General features: G+C 40.7%; 1 protein-coding gene across 2 annotated transcripts in view; it reads right to left on the bottom strand.

Moving 5' to 3' along the window:
• The window catches only part of LOC141280742 (uncharacterized), a 30,266-nt gene extending 17,730 nt beyond the window's left edge, over positions 1-12,536 (bottom strand). The window contains exon 1 of one of the 2 annotated variants that reach the window (XM_073811863.1): positions 10,675-12,536. The gene's annotated coding sequence lies outside the window, so the exon portion shown is untranslated. Of the gene's footprint in view, positions 1-1,848; positions 1,997-10,674 lie in introns of those variants that run through there. The other variant, XM_073811864.1, reaches the window with a different exon arrangement.
• Positions 12,537-17,560: the final 5,024 nt, after the last annotated feature.

Here is a 17,560-nt window from a genome sequence, read left to right as displayed (position 1 = left end):
TTTGATTTTAATATTTTTGTCATGATCTTACTTGGTCAATATTCAAGATATCAATGTTATATTTTTACCAAATGTTCTTTACATTAAGTTGGATGATTTTATTTTGAAAACAGTAAATCACATAAAAATGACTTCAGATAGGTTTTAACATACTTACAAAGTTACAAACTATTTAAAAGTTATGCTTTCATCTTGCATACAAAATCTAGTAAGACCTTATGAACAGGTGCCTCAACCCTACCCGCAAACATTTATTAAAAAGTAAATGAAGATTTAGATTAAGATTTTTCACATTGACTTGAATGGTAGAGAACAGAAACAATGCTTTACACCGAGAGATGGACACAGAAATAAAATAAGGAACAATAGATAGATAGATAGATAGATAGATAGATAGATAGATAGATAGATAGATAGATAGATAGATAGATAGATAGATAGATAGATAGATATAGATTGATAGATAGATAGATAGATAGATAGATAGATAGATAGATAGATAGATAGATAGATAGATAGATAGATAGTCTTTAAAATAGATTGGTGTATTGTTAATCCTGACTTCCTATTCAACACAGAAGTTCCTTTTGACTTTTTGAGCTCCACAGAAAGAGAAATAAAAGAAGGGAAAAAAACAGATTTAAGTCCTTCAGGATCCTGTGGGAGATCGGTTTCTGCAGAAGGGGGAGTCTAAGCTGATTTGTACCATTATCAAGATCTCTGTGGCAACAGACAGCACTCTTATTTATTTATTTTCCCGGGAAGACAGAATGATAAGCCGTGGTTTTCCAGCCGCGGATGTGAGCGAACAAATCCGACAGCTAATCCTCACGGTCAACAGAAAAACAAAGTTTGACCACAAGCCTATTATTGCCGTCTTCCTCTATAATTTAAAACTATCCGTCAAATCCCGAAGCGCTCCGGAATATGGCAAAAGGGCACGGTACAATGATGTGATATACAGTTACGGGTCGGCCGTGATAAATTTTATTACCCTTTCTCTAGCCGCAGATCAAATTCCGCCACAAACAACATTGTGTTTCGATCAGGTTATCGGGCGATCCGCAGAGAGGGCGATTGATTGGTTTTGTCTTGTGTACGTCAGACCTTTCAAAACGCATCGAGGGGGAACGAACAAGCAAACAAAAAGAAGTCAATCTCTCTCCTTCCGCCGATCTATTTGGCCGGTGAGGAATGAAATGGATGGCAGCCAGAAAAAGCACGCGGTGAGACACCAGAAAGCGTCTGCTTAAGAAGTAAAGCATTGATCAGTGATGCAGATCTTTCTTAAAGCCGACAAACTGAAAAAGAGTTGAGATGAAAAGGACGAAGGGTGGAGATGTGTGACTCATACTCTCTCTCCAACTCAAAAAAAGGAAAAACAAAACAAGGTCATGAAGAACAGCTACACTGTTTGCAAAAGCACTGATGTGGTAAGTTTTACCCTTCATCTCAGTAGGCATTAAGGTTAAGAGATGGTCTGAAACTTTAGTCGATGGCGCTTGAGTTCACAGCCCTATAAAACAGATCGGGATTAAAGCATCTGGGAAATCCACAGACTGCTTAAAAAAATCTCACTGAAAAGCTTCAGGATTTCACATACTACGGCAAAGATGTCCATGTTTATTCCTAGGTGTATACGGAAAGTTAGTTTCATGACATATTAGTATTGATATTTTAGTTTTCCTACTACCAAATCAACCTGATTTCTTTAGGTTTGACCAACAAATGAATTTTAAGGTCAGGTACATTTTTTAAGCCTTTCAAGTGTGTTTTCTAATACTACAAATGGCTCACATAAGCTATGAAAGCAGATTTTTCAAGTGCACCGAATGAAGATAAACAGACCTTTAAGCTGCGATTTGTTTTCCTGGTTTTCCCGCACGTCCTTTTTTCCATCGGCCTTTAACAAAAACTATTTTCTAAAAAACAAGAATTTTATTCTAGTCTCCTTCTCCAACCAGTCATTTCCAAAACCAGCAACTCACTATCTACAGGTGAGCACAACCATCTGGCCAAACCCCCCCCAACCCACCCTGTGAGAAAAATGAAAGATCAGATAGATGTGTGCGAAGAGGAAAAAAGCTTTGGTTGTTCAAACACAAAAAGCCAGAGAGAGAGAGAGAGCGGGAAAGAGAGAGAGAGAAACCGGACAGAGGCAGTGTTTGTGAAAGCGCTATCTCACTGAGGCATTTGAGGCACCAGGGGGGCAGGTATTACTATCCATCTCTGCCCTCGGTCCTCTCACGCTGGGGCCGGGCCCCTGTAACAAAGCCTCCATTCAAGATACATACAGCGCTGCTTTTACTCTTCCTTCTTTCTTGAAGAATATAAGCCAACCTAACGGCTCTCTGTGAATGCCACTGCACATCAAAACTCACATAGACGAGGGCTACCTGTGCGTTTTGGTTAGGTCGATGAAGTGACGCAAATAGGTAACAACAGGGTGCAATGTCCTCTTTTTAAATATGACCTTAAAACACAAAAGTATTTGCTGGATTCAACAGCTCCCTCTAGGGGAGGCAATTGAAATTCAAATCATTGCCAAAAGAAACTATTCAGGTTTGGGGTTCTTGTCACCTGCAATTTAGCCGACACATTTCACTTGAGGCAGCTTGTGGTAACCAGTGGTTTATATCTTACTCAGAGATCACTCAGTTGGGTGATTGAAAACAAGGGAGGGTTATCTAGCTATGACGTATCTTACATTATATTGATAGCAGCATTTAAATAATAAATCTATTTCTATATCTCAATATGTGTTTGCTCTGAAATCAAACAGAAAAACTGCACAGCCAATTTTTTACAGGATTAGTATATTAAAATGTTGGTTGAATTTGTTAACTTTAGTAAATGCACCAGATAACAATGAGCAATTGTTTTATTTATTAATCTTCGTTAATGTTTGCTAATGCCAATACAATTGTTCCTGTTAGTTCATTGTGCATTAACAAGCACTTACAACTTTTGATTTAAAAATGTATTATGAATTGCTGAAATTAGCATGAACTAAGATTAAATGCAGTTGAAGTATTGTTCATGTTAGCTAATGCATTAACTTATGTTAACAAAAACAACCTTACTATGAAGTGTACATAAAAGGTTTACTGCAGGGGTCTCCAACTACTCTTCTTTGAGGGCCAGATTTTTTACCTTTATACCCAATTTTTTACCTTTCATATATTTTTAATATGACCAATACCATATATATATATATATATAGGGGTGGTTTCGCGGACAGGGATTATCTTAAACAAGGACTAGGCCTTAGTTTAATTAGGAAATATAACTAGTTTTAACAAACATGACTTACTAAAAACATAACTTGTGGGGGACATAACAAAGAGGACTGATGTATTTTAAGATATGGCAGTACAAGTTGTTTTCAGTTTTGACAGCTCTCACATTTATTTTAGTCTAGGATTAGTCTAATCCCTGTCCGGGAAACCACCCCACTATGTTATAATTTATGTTGTTTTTGTTACTTTTAGTTATAGGTCATATATTAAAAAAACGTGCATTTTGTAAAAAATTTTGCTTCTTGCACCCAGTATTTTGCCTCTTTATTACTGAAAACTCATACTTTCTTTTTTAATATTTGAAAAACAATTGCAGTTGAACATTGCAAGAGCCAAATGTTAATTGTTCAACTATGAACGTTGCACAAAAACTGTAAGTGTAAATAATCAACACATGTATTTTTGAATAGCACTATGCAGAGCTCTCAAACTTCTTTTGTTTATTATAACTGTTTAACTTTCATAAATTGTTACATTTCAAGTACTCACGACATATAGCCAGTCTTCTCATAATAACAAAAATTTTCCTTCATGTTTTTTATTATATTTTAAAGATATATAAGCTAAACCGCCTTTCCATTGTACACTACATTCGGATGCGACTGTCAGAGTTCGCCCCCTAGTGGCAGTAGGAATAAACTTTCAGTTTAATCCTAAATCAGTGTCAACTTGGGAGAGAAGCTCATTCCAGCGCAAGAGCCTTAAATCTACGAATAAATTTATACTTAATCATTTACTTAAAAAGGATTCAAAAGTTTTACCTCGCACACAGAAATACACTTCCAGTCGGCGTGTCACATGGGGTGTAGTTTTTCTTTATGCATCAAAAGCTCACATTGGAACCGAAAATTACGCACTCGCAGATTGTTGGCACCCCAAGCAGCCCCTTTCGAACGGCCAGCATTTGTCATGTAAAGGTAGCTTTAAAGTAACTATGCTGATTTTAAATCAGACAAAGATGACCGGCGAGCCGAATAAAGATGAATGGAGGGGCACATTTGGCCCATGGGCTGACAGTTGACTAGTTCTGGTATACTGCAAGAATATATGATTTTTTATAGAGTAAAAAGTGAGTCACATGACTTGCTGTCACAATCTCCAGCTAATAACTGAAAATCTTAGCCATATTCAGGATGTCAATTTTATATTCCCAACAAAGTAATAGCATGAACATCACCCAACGCTGATTAAAAACCTAAACCAGTTTAAGATGGGAAGCCAGACCGTCACATCCTTGAGTGGCACCAGGAAATAGCAAATTGATCTTTTTAAGGATTATGCAGAATGATGATATGAAATAGAGATAGTGGGAGTGAATAAGGGACTCTATCTATTCAGCTTTTGTGCTTTCTACAGAACAGCTGCCTCCAGCATGAGCTCTTTAGAGATCTGCACGACCCTATTGATAAAACCACACGTAATTATATACACACGCCTTATAGAACAGCTTATCCGTTCCTCCTTAATAGTCACAACACAATTATACAGCCCCATTTATCAGTCTCACTAATCATATGGAAAGATCCCGCACACAGTAAAGCTCTTTTTCTTCACTCGCGATCAAGAAGCTGAAATGACAACACTGTGGACGTAAGCCTACTTCTGCCCCCGTGGAGACCGTCAGAGATGTTGGATCTGAGCGGTCTTAAATAAAAATAATGTTGCCACTGGTTTTTCCTCTCCCCTGGAGGATCATCTTAAAGTGCAAAGCAGTGTAACCTGGTAAGAAAAGGTCACGGTGCTCTTACAAAGATGCTACAGATTGAAACAAAAGAGTTTCACTGTATAACTGGCTATACTGAAACTAGATGAAGAGGGATTGTGTGTTTGAGTATAAAGAAGGTCTGTGTCAGTAAGCGAGTAAATTCACTGTGATTTAATGATAATCCACAGTGAACCTGGTGCCTGATATAGACTGTATAAAACATGGACGTAGATGTTTTTAAAGGGGAGCTATTTTTAAAGCTCAAAGTGGACGGAGCCGGCCGTCACCATCTTGGCAACTTGTCACTACCAGATAACCAAAATGGGCAAAGAGGCGGAAAGTGGGAGGAGCAGAAGTGACTGGTTTCTGAAACCACACCCACCTAACTCAACGGTAGTAACAGCAGCAGCAATCCACCTGTCACTCAAGTGGCCACACCCACAATTATGCAGAACTTTAAGGCTTTATATAATTAAAACGGATGAGTTACAAAAAATGTGGCAAAATTATATAGACCATAAACACTTATTTTTGTAGCAGGGTGTTGATATTAGTTTCTGCTATAAAGTTGGGCATTTTAACATGAGGGTCATCTATGGGCATTGACTCCCTTTTGGAGTCTGTCTCTAGTGGTCAGTTATTCAACTGCAGTTTAAGTCACTTTCTTGTTGGATTAACTGGCTAAAGCTCATCTCTAAGAATCTAAATCAGTGACTTTAGTACACAACAAAAAAACCTTCATAATTTGCACCCTTAAGATCTTGGTAATTTGCCTACAGTAGAAGCAGGTGCTTGCATTCATCATGACACACTAGATGTAAATGAAAGAGAAACCCAAAGACATTTCAAAAGAGGTGCGATTCCCTGCCAGCATGAAGATCTGTTGCTCTTTTATCATTTCCACACATGCTGTCTTTTGCGAACATACTGTTATAAACTCATCATCTACAGATGTTTCCTGAGTACCATAATTTACAATCAAGCTAATACAGTATGTTGCCAGTTCACTGTAAAGTATGTCTGAGCAAGGTCATAAGTTGAGATTCCTACCGCATTTTATCGTTTTGTTTTTCTACATTGTCACTTTATATGGTAATCAAGTCTCCTGGTGAACGCAGAGCGCTCTCTCTTTTTCTCCTAATGAGAACGTCCTGTCACCCTTTATAATTCAGGAGACAGGAAGGTCAAGGTGATATAAGAACATAACGGAGGAGGAATATAAAGAAAGTCAGCCGTCCATGCGCACATGTTCCTGCATTAGGACCAAAAACTTTTAATTGGAAAAGAGACACTAAATTTTGCTCGCATGAGCCCACACATGCACATTCGATATTAATGGGCCAAATTGCTTTGTTGTCGCCAGCTGTAAATAACCTACGGCTGGACTAATGAACTACATAACGTGGTGGAAGAATTGCTAATTACAATTATTAGTTATAAAGCATCATACCATGGCTGTTTTATGAAAGCGATAAGCCAGCGAACGCTCTTAAAAAGTAAAGATGCTACAAAATTAGTTCCTAAAATAACTATTGCTTTCTAACCTTTATCCACTACAAAAAACTTTTTATGAAACAAGACGTTAAAAAAACAGGCAAAAGCCCAGGGTTTTCCAACTAGGGTTCGTGAACCCCTGGTGGTTCGCATTGGAACTACAGGTGGTCTGTAATTTGATTAAAAAATAACCAATTACTATTAAATCCTAAAGTGTAAATGATTCATTTTAAAATAAAAAAAATCTAAATAAAACACTCACTAGCAAAATGTATATTTTATTTATTTAATCTGCATGTCATGTGACCATAACTTAACACTACAATATATCATGCAAAATGGACACATACAGTACGTTTTATGTACCAATAAAAGAAAATTACCAGACGAAGAACCAATAACAGATAATATAGACAATAACTTTTTTTAAATACTACTGATAAAAACAAAAATTTTAAAATAAACGTTTTTCAATTTAAACATGCTAATGTGCTATTCAGTTATTAAAATATTTACTTCAAGTAAATAATTTAGGTCAATGGGGTTCGGCTGACAAAAAAGTTTGAAAACCCCTGCTCTTTGGCATTGTGTAGCACCTTTATTTTAAAGAGTAAAGGCCTTGAGTTACATTGATTTTAGCACTATTCAGGAACTTAACACCTTCGTAAAGCACAGCTTTACATGCCTTTTAATTGTTTATTTGAAACTTGTGTGCAGAGTGCAAACAAATGCTTCATAAACACAATGTCGGTGTGAAACGTGAATGATTCAACAGACTTCCTTTCCTACGCAATTAAGATCAGAAGTTATCACGAGGGACTGTATTTATAGCGCTCTGGCACGAATCGAAAGTGCCAATCCACTTCGTTTGGCAGAGCCGCACGCTCCATGTGAGGAAACTCCTCACCAACCGTGGGCCCTGTTAACTACGCAAGTAAACACAGAACAGGAAAACAAGCCACGGCCTTTTTCACAGTTTGCTTCTGACAGAACAGCAGTGGGTTTACGCAACGAAGAGGAGGAATCGAAAAACCAAAAAACGAGAGCAAGAACTCTCACTTCTAATCAAGGCAGCCGCCTTCTCAATCTCTCACAGCGAATCCCCGGTGACAAAACACAGCACGCTGCTCTACGCCCTCCTTTCAGAGCACCTGACCTCCCACCAACCGTTGTCCTCATTCAACGATTCATCCTCTATTTCTTTCACTCGATCTGAGTCTTTCTCGCTGTCCCTACCCCCCCCCATGCCCTCTCTCGTGGCGCGAATGGATGGGCTGTTGGCGATTCATTAATCTTGATGCAGCACCTGCACTCTGGCCGAGCGGGAGCGTCCGCCGCCAAATGTCACATTTCATCGGATTAAATTAGCTTTATCTCTGGCAAATGCCTTCCCCTGCAAGATCACGCAGATTTCTTTTTCGCACCTCCCAGGAGCGACGGGGGAGACATCATCATGTATCCATTCACCTCAGGACCGTTAGCGAGGAGTTGGACTAATTGATGAGAGAGAGAGTCATTACCAGGAAAATGAAAGAATAGATAAATAAGATGAGGGAGGGAAGCAGGCCGGTGGGGAGTATACATCCCCTTCTCTGAAATGAGTAACAGTCGGGGAATGTTTGAATGAATGGGCCTCAGTACGAGCACGCTTCTTTATCCTAGAGGACTCTCGGCATTCAAATGTAGTATAGTTAACTCACCCCTTGCTTGCTTTCTCTCGATACGTGAATGACAACTGCTATGCGCCAGGCAGGGTTCCCCTATCAACAACACAATCACGTCATGTTTGCCTGCCAAAAAATGTGTGCGCACGGCGTCACGGTTGAAGCTAGGTTGAGACGTTCCTGTCAATGTTAACAAAATGCTTGCTCGCATAATGACATTTGGTGCCAGGTTAGAACAGGCAACATTTACCCAAGGGCGTGTATCTCGGCTTACAGATTGCATATTTAATTTCCAATTTCCTTGCTTATTCATTATTAACGCTGGGGAAATAGTTTTGATCTTATTTGGACATATTTGGCACCCTTAATGAAAGAGATTGAAGAATGTGCCACGCCCTAAATACGCAGCTGGGCGAAGGAAGTGCGAACGGTGATTGGATAGGGAGGGTAAGTCACGCCACCCATCTAACGGGCGACGCCCACAGCAACAGGCAACAGAACGTTATGGGATGACGTAATGCTTTATAGAAATCAAATTGGCAATTTAAAATCATTTTAGCAATAACGAAATGCAACATTTTAAAAGCCACAAAAATCATCGTCAATATTGACCAAAGAGCTCGCGTGGGTGTAAAACCCTGATCGTAACTTGAAAAATATAACAGATTAAACAATATACTCTTTATTGAGGTCTATATCTAGGGCAAAATCTTGAAAGCGGTCCGAGCAGCCTGGCAAATGGGCGGGTTTTGAGAATAGGGAGAGTTTTTGAAAGGACAATAGGTGACTCTGAAACATTGTCTGTGGCGGGCGATAATCTCTCAGCGGTGTCTGACTCCGACAGCGAGGCTGTCAGCAATGTCATCTTAAGTATCCGAGCGGGGAGGTGTGGAAGAATTGCCATCTCTAGACACGGGAATTTCTGTGAAACCGCCAGACCCTGTCGCCTCCGAGCTTTCACTCTGCCACTCTCAGTATTTTTAACGCTACCATCACTATTTTTTTATTACTCGCTGTCTATTGTTACTTCTGGACTGTATTTTGTGTCACGCAGGGTGAGAAGAACTACCCCTCAACCTCTTGCACTCTTTGTTGAGGCGGACAGGCATTCACACGAGAGGACGGCATTCAAAAGACCTGCTGTTTTAGAGACGACAAAACATATCGCCTCTCCTAGGTGTCCGTCCCCACAGCATAGAGGTAATGTGTCTCAACCAATTGAGCTCCTGTCAATCGTCTCTTGCAGCGTGTGTCTAACTGCCCTCCCCTCCTTCAAACACACACGCATCACACTTCCCATCTGAAAGCAGCGGGGAAACTCTGAATGCAGAGGGAATCCTGTTTAGCCGTGAAAAATCCACTTACTGTTCTGCAGACGATACCTTTGGGCTGTCTAATGCTCCGGTTGTTGTCTTATACGAGCTTTAGCTAAACCTGCTGTCAATTCGAGAGGACACATGCAGTTCTTATTGTCTGCTACCGTGCACCAAATGAAGATAAACTTCACGATACAACGCAAAAGCCAAACAGCTGGAAAACAACAGTGAAGGAACAAAGAGGTTTTATTGTGGCTGAAAATAACAGTAGCAGACTAAACCGGAGCATGATTCCATACTATACAAATGAACAATAGTTTATAAAGCTATTCATATATAAATATATCTGTAATAGCACAAACATATATGCATTGCACTGTACAGTATATACATGTACAAGTATATGTGAGCGTCCGGTACGGTACGGGTGCAATATGTCTCAGATCCGGTTTAGGGATGAGGACATGCTGATAAAACAACCAATAGCATTTTATGGGACAGGCGCAAAAAACCTGTCCTATGTAAACACATTCATTACCTTTTCTTGTTTTAAACTCATCTTTTCTTTGTCTGCATTATCTATTTATTAAATTTCAGTTTTTACACAAAAGCTTGACTGTGCGTAACACCTTTCTCTCTCTGGAGTCTTGGTGCCTGTCCTGATTTAGCTTGGGATCTATTTCCGTCAAGCCCTGGGGAAACACCTAAATTTGCCATAGTGAAATAGGCGTGAATGTGTGCATGAAAGTAAAAGTTTTTCTAAAATATATGTATTTATAAATGTAAGAGTACATATATAGACTATATATATAAAAATATATTTGTGTTATGTGGCTCTGCATGGACACATATTTAACAGTACTGACGGATTCTCATCTGCAGAGCGGTTTAAACCCTTAGGGCTCTTTGCAAACTAGACCTAAAGATAAGGCAACACGGCACTGCTCCAACACACAAACACACTTCGATAACCAGCCCGGAACAACCTCTGTGTCCCAAACCAGAACCCAACAGGCACACACTAGTACAGCGTATACTTACACTTATACGTACAAAACATTGAATAAAAACACAAAACACTCAGCTCATACAATAATGGAGACTTTGAGATGAACACACATGGAGACACAGTGATAGATGTGGACGTTCAGACAGATGTCAGGTAGAACAATTGGGATGCGTTTGACGGGACTCACCTCTGCCTTCCTCTATCGGGCGAGCGGTGAAACAGACTGGCTTCCAGAGGCACCGTTGCCGCACACAGAGACAATGAGGCGAGAGAGAGAGAGAGTGAGTGAGTGAGCGAGCAAGAGGGAGGGAGGGGGGAGAGAGTGAGAAGTGGATGAAGGAAAGTGAAAAAGCAAGAGGGAGTCGGAGAGGTTCTGAAGTAGACGGCCAATCAATGTAGAAATCAGTGTGAGGATCTGATGAAATAGCCGCGGATTAGCGATCAGCAGCTTTCGGCTACTGGCGAGAAGGGTGGGGGGCAAAGTGCCCCAGTGAATGACTTAACGTGGGGAGGGGAGTGAAAGAAAAGGCTGAAGAAAAGTACAATGCAGCAAGAGAAAGGGATCCCAGACTTGGCCGAGTGCAGAACGCAAATTTGGGCAAACCTTTTTCTTCAAACTTGGCGCTAGGCAATGAGTAAACTGAACAGAAGAGGGTGAAGAGGGTGTTTGTGCATCTACAGTGCAACTTTAGTTTACTGTTTCAAGAAAAATCTGTCCCTCATCGTGACATCTTTTGCTTTAGATGGGTTCATTAAGATGGGCTTGGGCTTCTGTCTTCATCCATTTCTGTTCTAAAAATATAACCTCTGCTTTCATCTTCTTGGAGGTCTCTGTCTTCATTTCTTTTTCTCCAGCACATCCGGATCGCTAAGGCCCAAGGCTTGGGTGCCCCCCTCCAGAGATAATAAAGTGATTTGGAAAAAAATGGCTCCAGGTGTTGTGTCCCGATTGGTCCGACTTGATCCTGTGGCACGAATACAGTGGAGTCTCCGGCTCCAATTATTTTGGTCTCAAAAGGAGAGAAAGAAGAAAAAAGCTCTTTTAGAGGTTTAGAAAGGAATTCATTAGACTGAAAAGTGCTTTTCAGCGCAAAGCCCAGAGAATTCTTCACAATAAGCACCCAAAACGTCCCAAACACAGAGACAGTGGGAGCGGAGGGGCATGAAGACGCAGGCGAGAAACAAGTAATCAAATGAAACAACGGAGAAGAAGTAAAATAAAGAAAAAAACAAAAACGATTGGTTCTTCTTCACAAAGTATCAAAAACATGTTTTCAGCACGGCTCCTTTCTTCTTTTGGGCATTCCGTCTCTGTTTGGAGTTCTCCACATGGGATAATCCATCAGACGAAGGGGACCGGCCAGGGAAGGGGCTTCTGCGGGTGCCGCCTCTGTCTTTTCGTTCTGCGTCCGGACACAGCTCTCCTTGCTCCGGCGTTTGTCTTTGCCTCTCCGGGCTTGCCGGCCGATCATTTTCTTTTCCTTGGCCGTGACAAAACGAGTGGGATAGCGGCGTGTGGGAGAGCTTGAAAAATGAACAAGGGAGAGAGATGCAGAGAAAATAAAATAATAATAACAATAATACAGCAGAGGGAGGCTGACATGAAAATGACAAAAAGAGAACATGATGAATGGGTTCATTTGGAGATGTGGGTCTGCCAGTGGAGGACGGCTAAGGGGGAGCGGGAACGTTGCGGGGCGTCCCGACCCACTCTCACTCCCCCGTGCCGCGCGGAAAGATAGAAAGTGGTGGAGGTGTCGGTGATTCAGTCGACAGCCTCGTCTCTCGCTCTTTTTTTTTCTCTCGCTGTGCGTCCAGCTTACCGGAATCCTCTCCGATCTCCACCTTCGGCCCCTCCCTCTCGCACACACGTTCAGTTCATTATCATTCACTGGTTCTTACTGTGACACGCTTCAGTAACCTACTCAGTCAGACGAGGCAGAAGACAAACTGAATTCTAATGCAGGAGAGAGAGAGAAAAAGCTGAGAAAAGAATTGGGAAGGGGGGCAGCACGGACCAGCAGGTGTCCTCTCTCTCACTTTCTGGTCCATCTGTCTGTAAAAGAAGCCGAGCTCTTCAAGAGGCTGTTCCACTTTATTTTGTTAGTTTCTCTCACACACGACCTCAAAACACTTCAACGAAGGCCAGAGTCGTATAAGCCTTCAACAGGTTTTATTATTTTCAAGTATTTTTGTCGAGGTTCATCCTTATAAAATGTGGCCATGGTTATCAGTGTCCGGGAATAACTTATCAATTTATATGTTTGATGAAACTATACATTCCCATAAGAAACAATAAAGAGGAGATCTCTTTAATTCTTAATAATTTCTCCTAGACAATGAGATGACATGGAGACCAAAAACTCAAGCTGCTGCATCTCAGATATTTCTCCTGAGAAAAAGATCCTGAGAAATCTCACAAATGTCAGAAGTTTCATAAGAGATCTCAACAATGTCACAAACTGAACTTAGATTTGGCAAGACATAAGTCAATATATTGAAGATCGGAACGATACGCTACTTCTCCCATGCCATTCTTTCTGTGTCCCTGTTACGCCTGTTTCGGCATAGTTCAGGTAATAAGGGCATTTTTAGGACATGCATCACCTCGCCAGCGACGGTACGACCCACCATTGGTTGAATTTGAAATACACATTCACACCTACTTACACCTGGAGGCGTTCCCATAGCGTCACTATGGCGAAACAGCGTGAGTTCCCTCAAAAGGGAACTCAAACACTTTTCAAATGAACTCAAATCCAGATTATTTTACCTAAACATTTTACAGTAATTTTATTGCTCCTAATGCATTTTAATAATTGTTTCATGCTGTATGTTTTTACTTACATTTCTCCTAAGTAATTTTAGGAGACACATCTGAGACCAAATTCACACGTACACAGATATTTGTATAAATAGAGCTTTTCCGCCTTCATTAAAAAAACATCTCCGTCCACATTATGTTCAAAAACACGTTATGAAGCACTGTCAAGAGCATGCTAAACCAACAGATGGCGATATAACCCTAACCGCAAAGCATGTTGGCCAATCAGAAGCCATTGCCCAGACTTGGCTCATGTAAACGAAGGATCTCTGGATTGACTAGCTACACAACAACAAAATGGTTTAGTTTCGATGACCTGATACTGTGTTTTGTGTACAGTATGTGGACGAATGACCAAACCACATAGAAAAAGCGGACAGGGCTTTAAATGACAACTGAGAACTCCATCAAATCTTTTACACTATGAAAGACCAATACAGTTTAATGCTGTTTTTATAAATTTAATGATGAATATGGTGTCTAAATGCTAAATTACTACAGTTTATATAGTAAGAATATCTTAAGGAAAAATCACAAATGACTAGCTGCACGATAAATCGAATGCGATAGTCATGCGCATCTCGACAGTAAAGCCGGTTCCTTGATTAGTAGTAAATCGCCATCGCCTGCTTTCAGATGGAGCAGCATTTACTACACAAAGCTGTAGTTCACTAAAAAGCTGGGCTGTATCGCATACATATGGCAGGCGATATGTCCACGATAATTAATGCGAAATTGCCCCGGTTGTCAGTGAACTACGGCTCTTTGTAGTAAATCCCGCTCCATCTGAAAGCAGGTGATGTCGGTTTTACTACTAATCAAAAAACGGGCTTTACTGTCGAGATGCGCATGACAATCACATGCGATTTATCATGCAGCCCTACATACAGTATGACATCTCTCTATATCTCAGTACAAGATTAAACTAAAATTAAAACTTAAGTTCTTGTCGGAGCCGATGGTGTAGTGGGCAGCGCTCCGACATATGTGCAAACGCACTTCCGGCGACCCGAGTTCGAATCCCGGCTCGAGGTCCTTTGCCGATCCCATACCCCTCTCTCCACCCTCTACTTTCCTGTCATCTCTCAAACTACTGTGTATCAATAAAGGCAAAAATGGCCCAAAAAAAAAAAAAAAAAAAAAAAACTTAAGTTCTTTCTGTTTCTCAGAGTTTTTGCTTAAGATAAAACAATTTGTATCTCCAGTAATTTGCCAAAAGTTGGAGATAAAATCTCCCACAACCGATTCACCTGGGCTATACTACCCACATTCATTTTATACTTCTGTACTCTTATCGTATGCCAACCTCAATGACACAGAACAAACTGTGAAATCGTTTCTGTCATGAAAGACTATCCTCTGATATTTTGGCAGTCACCACCGTTAATTTTTCTAAGAGTAGAATCTGTACTCACGTGAGCCTCCTACATGATTCACTGTCTAGTTAAGCTAACTCACGGTGAAGTCTCTGCTGAAGTTCGACCAACGCAATGCTTAAACTCGACATAATTAGACAGCTTCAAACTCTCTTAGCCACGCAAATCCCACAAAAGGGCAACTGTGCGCTATTCTAGGGTATTTGTTATCCGTGTTGACGTTATGAGAAAGTTTGCTTATCTTAAATGTCAGAATATAAAGGGATGCCCCCACCCGTTCCTCCAGTGGTTCCAGGTTATTATTATTAAAAAACTACTGTCATTCACCGTATTAAAAGCGAGTGCCCTTTTCACAGATATGATTGACAGAAGTGAGGGGCCAGAAGGGCGGGGAGGGGAGAGACGGGGGATTTGAAAGTGACAGCAAACGATTTTGTCTCTCTCTCTTTTTCACCGACTCGCTCTTGGCGCTGCTGTGTATACAGACATTATAAATGCAATAAAACTGTCATAGCGCGACCGCGCCCGTCACTTCACTTGATTCCCACAGGAAGCGATTAAGGTGCGCGCACACACTTCCATTTCCGCACCCACACGCGCTCCTATACCATCTGCGCTCAACACCCTTCACCTAACCCCCGTTTAATTAAAGCGGGATTCGGCGAAAGATCACACACACAACACACTCCTGTTTGAACGGTATGATATGGGCCCAGTGACAGAATGACTATTTACAGCTAACCTTACAGCGACGATAGGCACACGTTAGACTCTTGAGCCGGACCAATTTAAGAACTGCAAAAGTTGATGCCATCACAAAGTTGATAAAAACAGAAGCTGGCTGACAGGTACTGAACCCAACATCTCGACTCTTTTACGGTAAACAAAGCATTACGGAAGGATCAACGTTTCTTCCCTTTTCCATCTCGATCAATGCCTTTGTAATAAAGACAATTAAAAAGGATAAAAGCAAAGGTTCAGAGCTGCCACCTCCATCGACTGAGCCCTCAGCGAAGTTTATCGTTGAGGATTATTAGTAAGGACACATCACAGAGCCGTCCCACGCTCTCCGGTGTCTCCAGACGCCAGCGCTACACCTTGTATTCCCTTTCATGAGGATGCTGTTAGGTTACGAGCTGATGAAAGCCATCAATGTAATCCTACACATCATCTTCACTTTACCGCCGTGACGCCACGGTCGCAAAGAGAGGAAACGATGAGCTGTTCAGAGCGAGAGGCCTTTGAACGTGTCAGACGTATGCCAGAGATCATGAAAGTCCACCGACTGCCTTAAACAGGCTCTATGACTCACTTCAGCTTTGTTTCTCTGCAAGCATTTGTTCTTCTTCTATAAACACAATTGTTGAGTTCGAGCTGTTTTCCGGCGTCATTGGAGCGACTGCGTCTGTCGGCTTTTTGTTAGCAGATTGGCACAGATGAGGTCGCTAAACATCACAATGGTGGCCCTGCAACTGTGAACAAAGCGAGAACATGCTGTATCAGCCATATGTTTCATAAACAGCAAAGTATGAAGGGAAACATTCACATATTGTGTTGTTTCCATTATAATCATTGATTGAATTTTTGTGATGCATCTCAGCAAGCAATTTGGGGTTTCAAAGATGTCTAATAGCTGTTCAAACACAGCCCAGATGTCTAGGTTCAAACAAGGCATAATTTGGGCTGTCAGGGAAACCATATAGCCCCCCAAAAATGAAATAAAATAAATCTATAAATGAAACTCAACACCTTGTAATCACTTTGCTTAGATAATGGAATATCATACATTTCACAAGTTAATTTGACAAGAATGTAATCAAATTGGGCCTGACTATATCGGGTCCATAGTTAACCTAGACAGTGAAATGGCTTTTGCTTGCTGGGATGCGTCTTGAGTCTTCAATTAGCAGTAAACCTCCTTTTTTAAAAATTTAACCTGATAATCATAAGAGGCTACAGATACAGATACAGGTAATGTATGTTATTTGGTTTTCCAAATTCAAAATGTCAAAATAAATCTGCACATTTACATATTACTGCACATTGGCTGTATGATTTGACATCTAGCTTTGCAAACCTACAGTATGCCCTATGAGGAAAGGCTGCAAACATGTATTTATGTACAAGGAAGTAACACAAACTATGCTAAGAGACATGAAAAGTGTTGATAATCCTGTTGGTGAATGTAGAAATGCGTGAAAAATGTCTAACATCTGGACCAACAAGAGTGCCATTGCTGTTGGCAAACCCAAACTGTTGTCTGCAAATCTTTGTTTTTAAAATGTGGAAGAATGGATATGAATATTAAAACGTTTCCTGTTGTGTTTTTCTTACTTGAAATTATCAAAGCTCGGCAGGAGTCAGATTTAATCAAGTGCCGTCTCCCTCTGACAGTCCCACTGTTTCCAAAGCTGCCGAAAATCAAAGCAGAGCAAGAAATGTAACGTAGAAAAACTCAAGTTTTCCGAAGAATGTGTTTTAGAAATTAAGCAAGGACAGAAACTCTGGTTTTCTTTGACCTCCAGGACAACTTGAAAACACGAGAAAACAATCTTTTTGTTCAAAGCTGATTGTCAGAGGTGAACCATTATTTTGGATTTGAGATGAGGACCGTAACCGTGAATGCAGCTCAACCCCTGACAATTCTCTTCATTTTCTCAGAGAGAACCGTAGCAGAGGCATTAACTGTGCCCTACAAAACCATTTGCATACAGGCAATTTTCAAATCCATTTGTGAATAAATACGAACCCAGGCGTTCGGCAGCTGCTTCTTTCATCAATTCCCTAATAAACCACGGAAAGGATGAGCGGGGCGGAAAAAAGGGATCTTATTAAGGCTTTGTATTAGTCAGATATTAAAACCCAATCTTTAA

This window comes from Paramisgurnus dabryanus, chromosome 14, assembly GCF_030506205.2.
Source record: "Paramisgurnus dabryanus chromosome 14, PD_genome_1.1, whole genome shotgun sequence".
In the NCBI taxonomy this organism is placed as follows: Eukaryota; Metazoa; Chordata; class Actinopteri; order Cypriniformes; family Cobitidae; genus Paramisgurnus; species Paramisgurnus dabryanus.
Note: the sequence above shows the minus strand (reverse complement) of the source record. Positions and strands in the feature narration are given on the sequence as shown.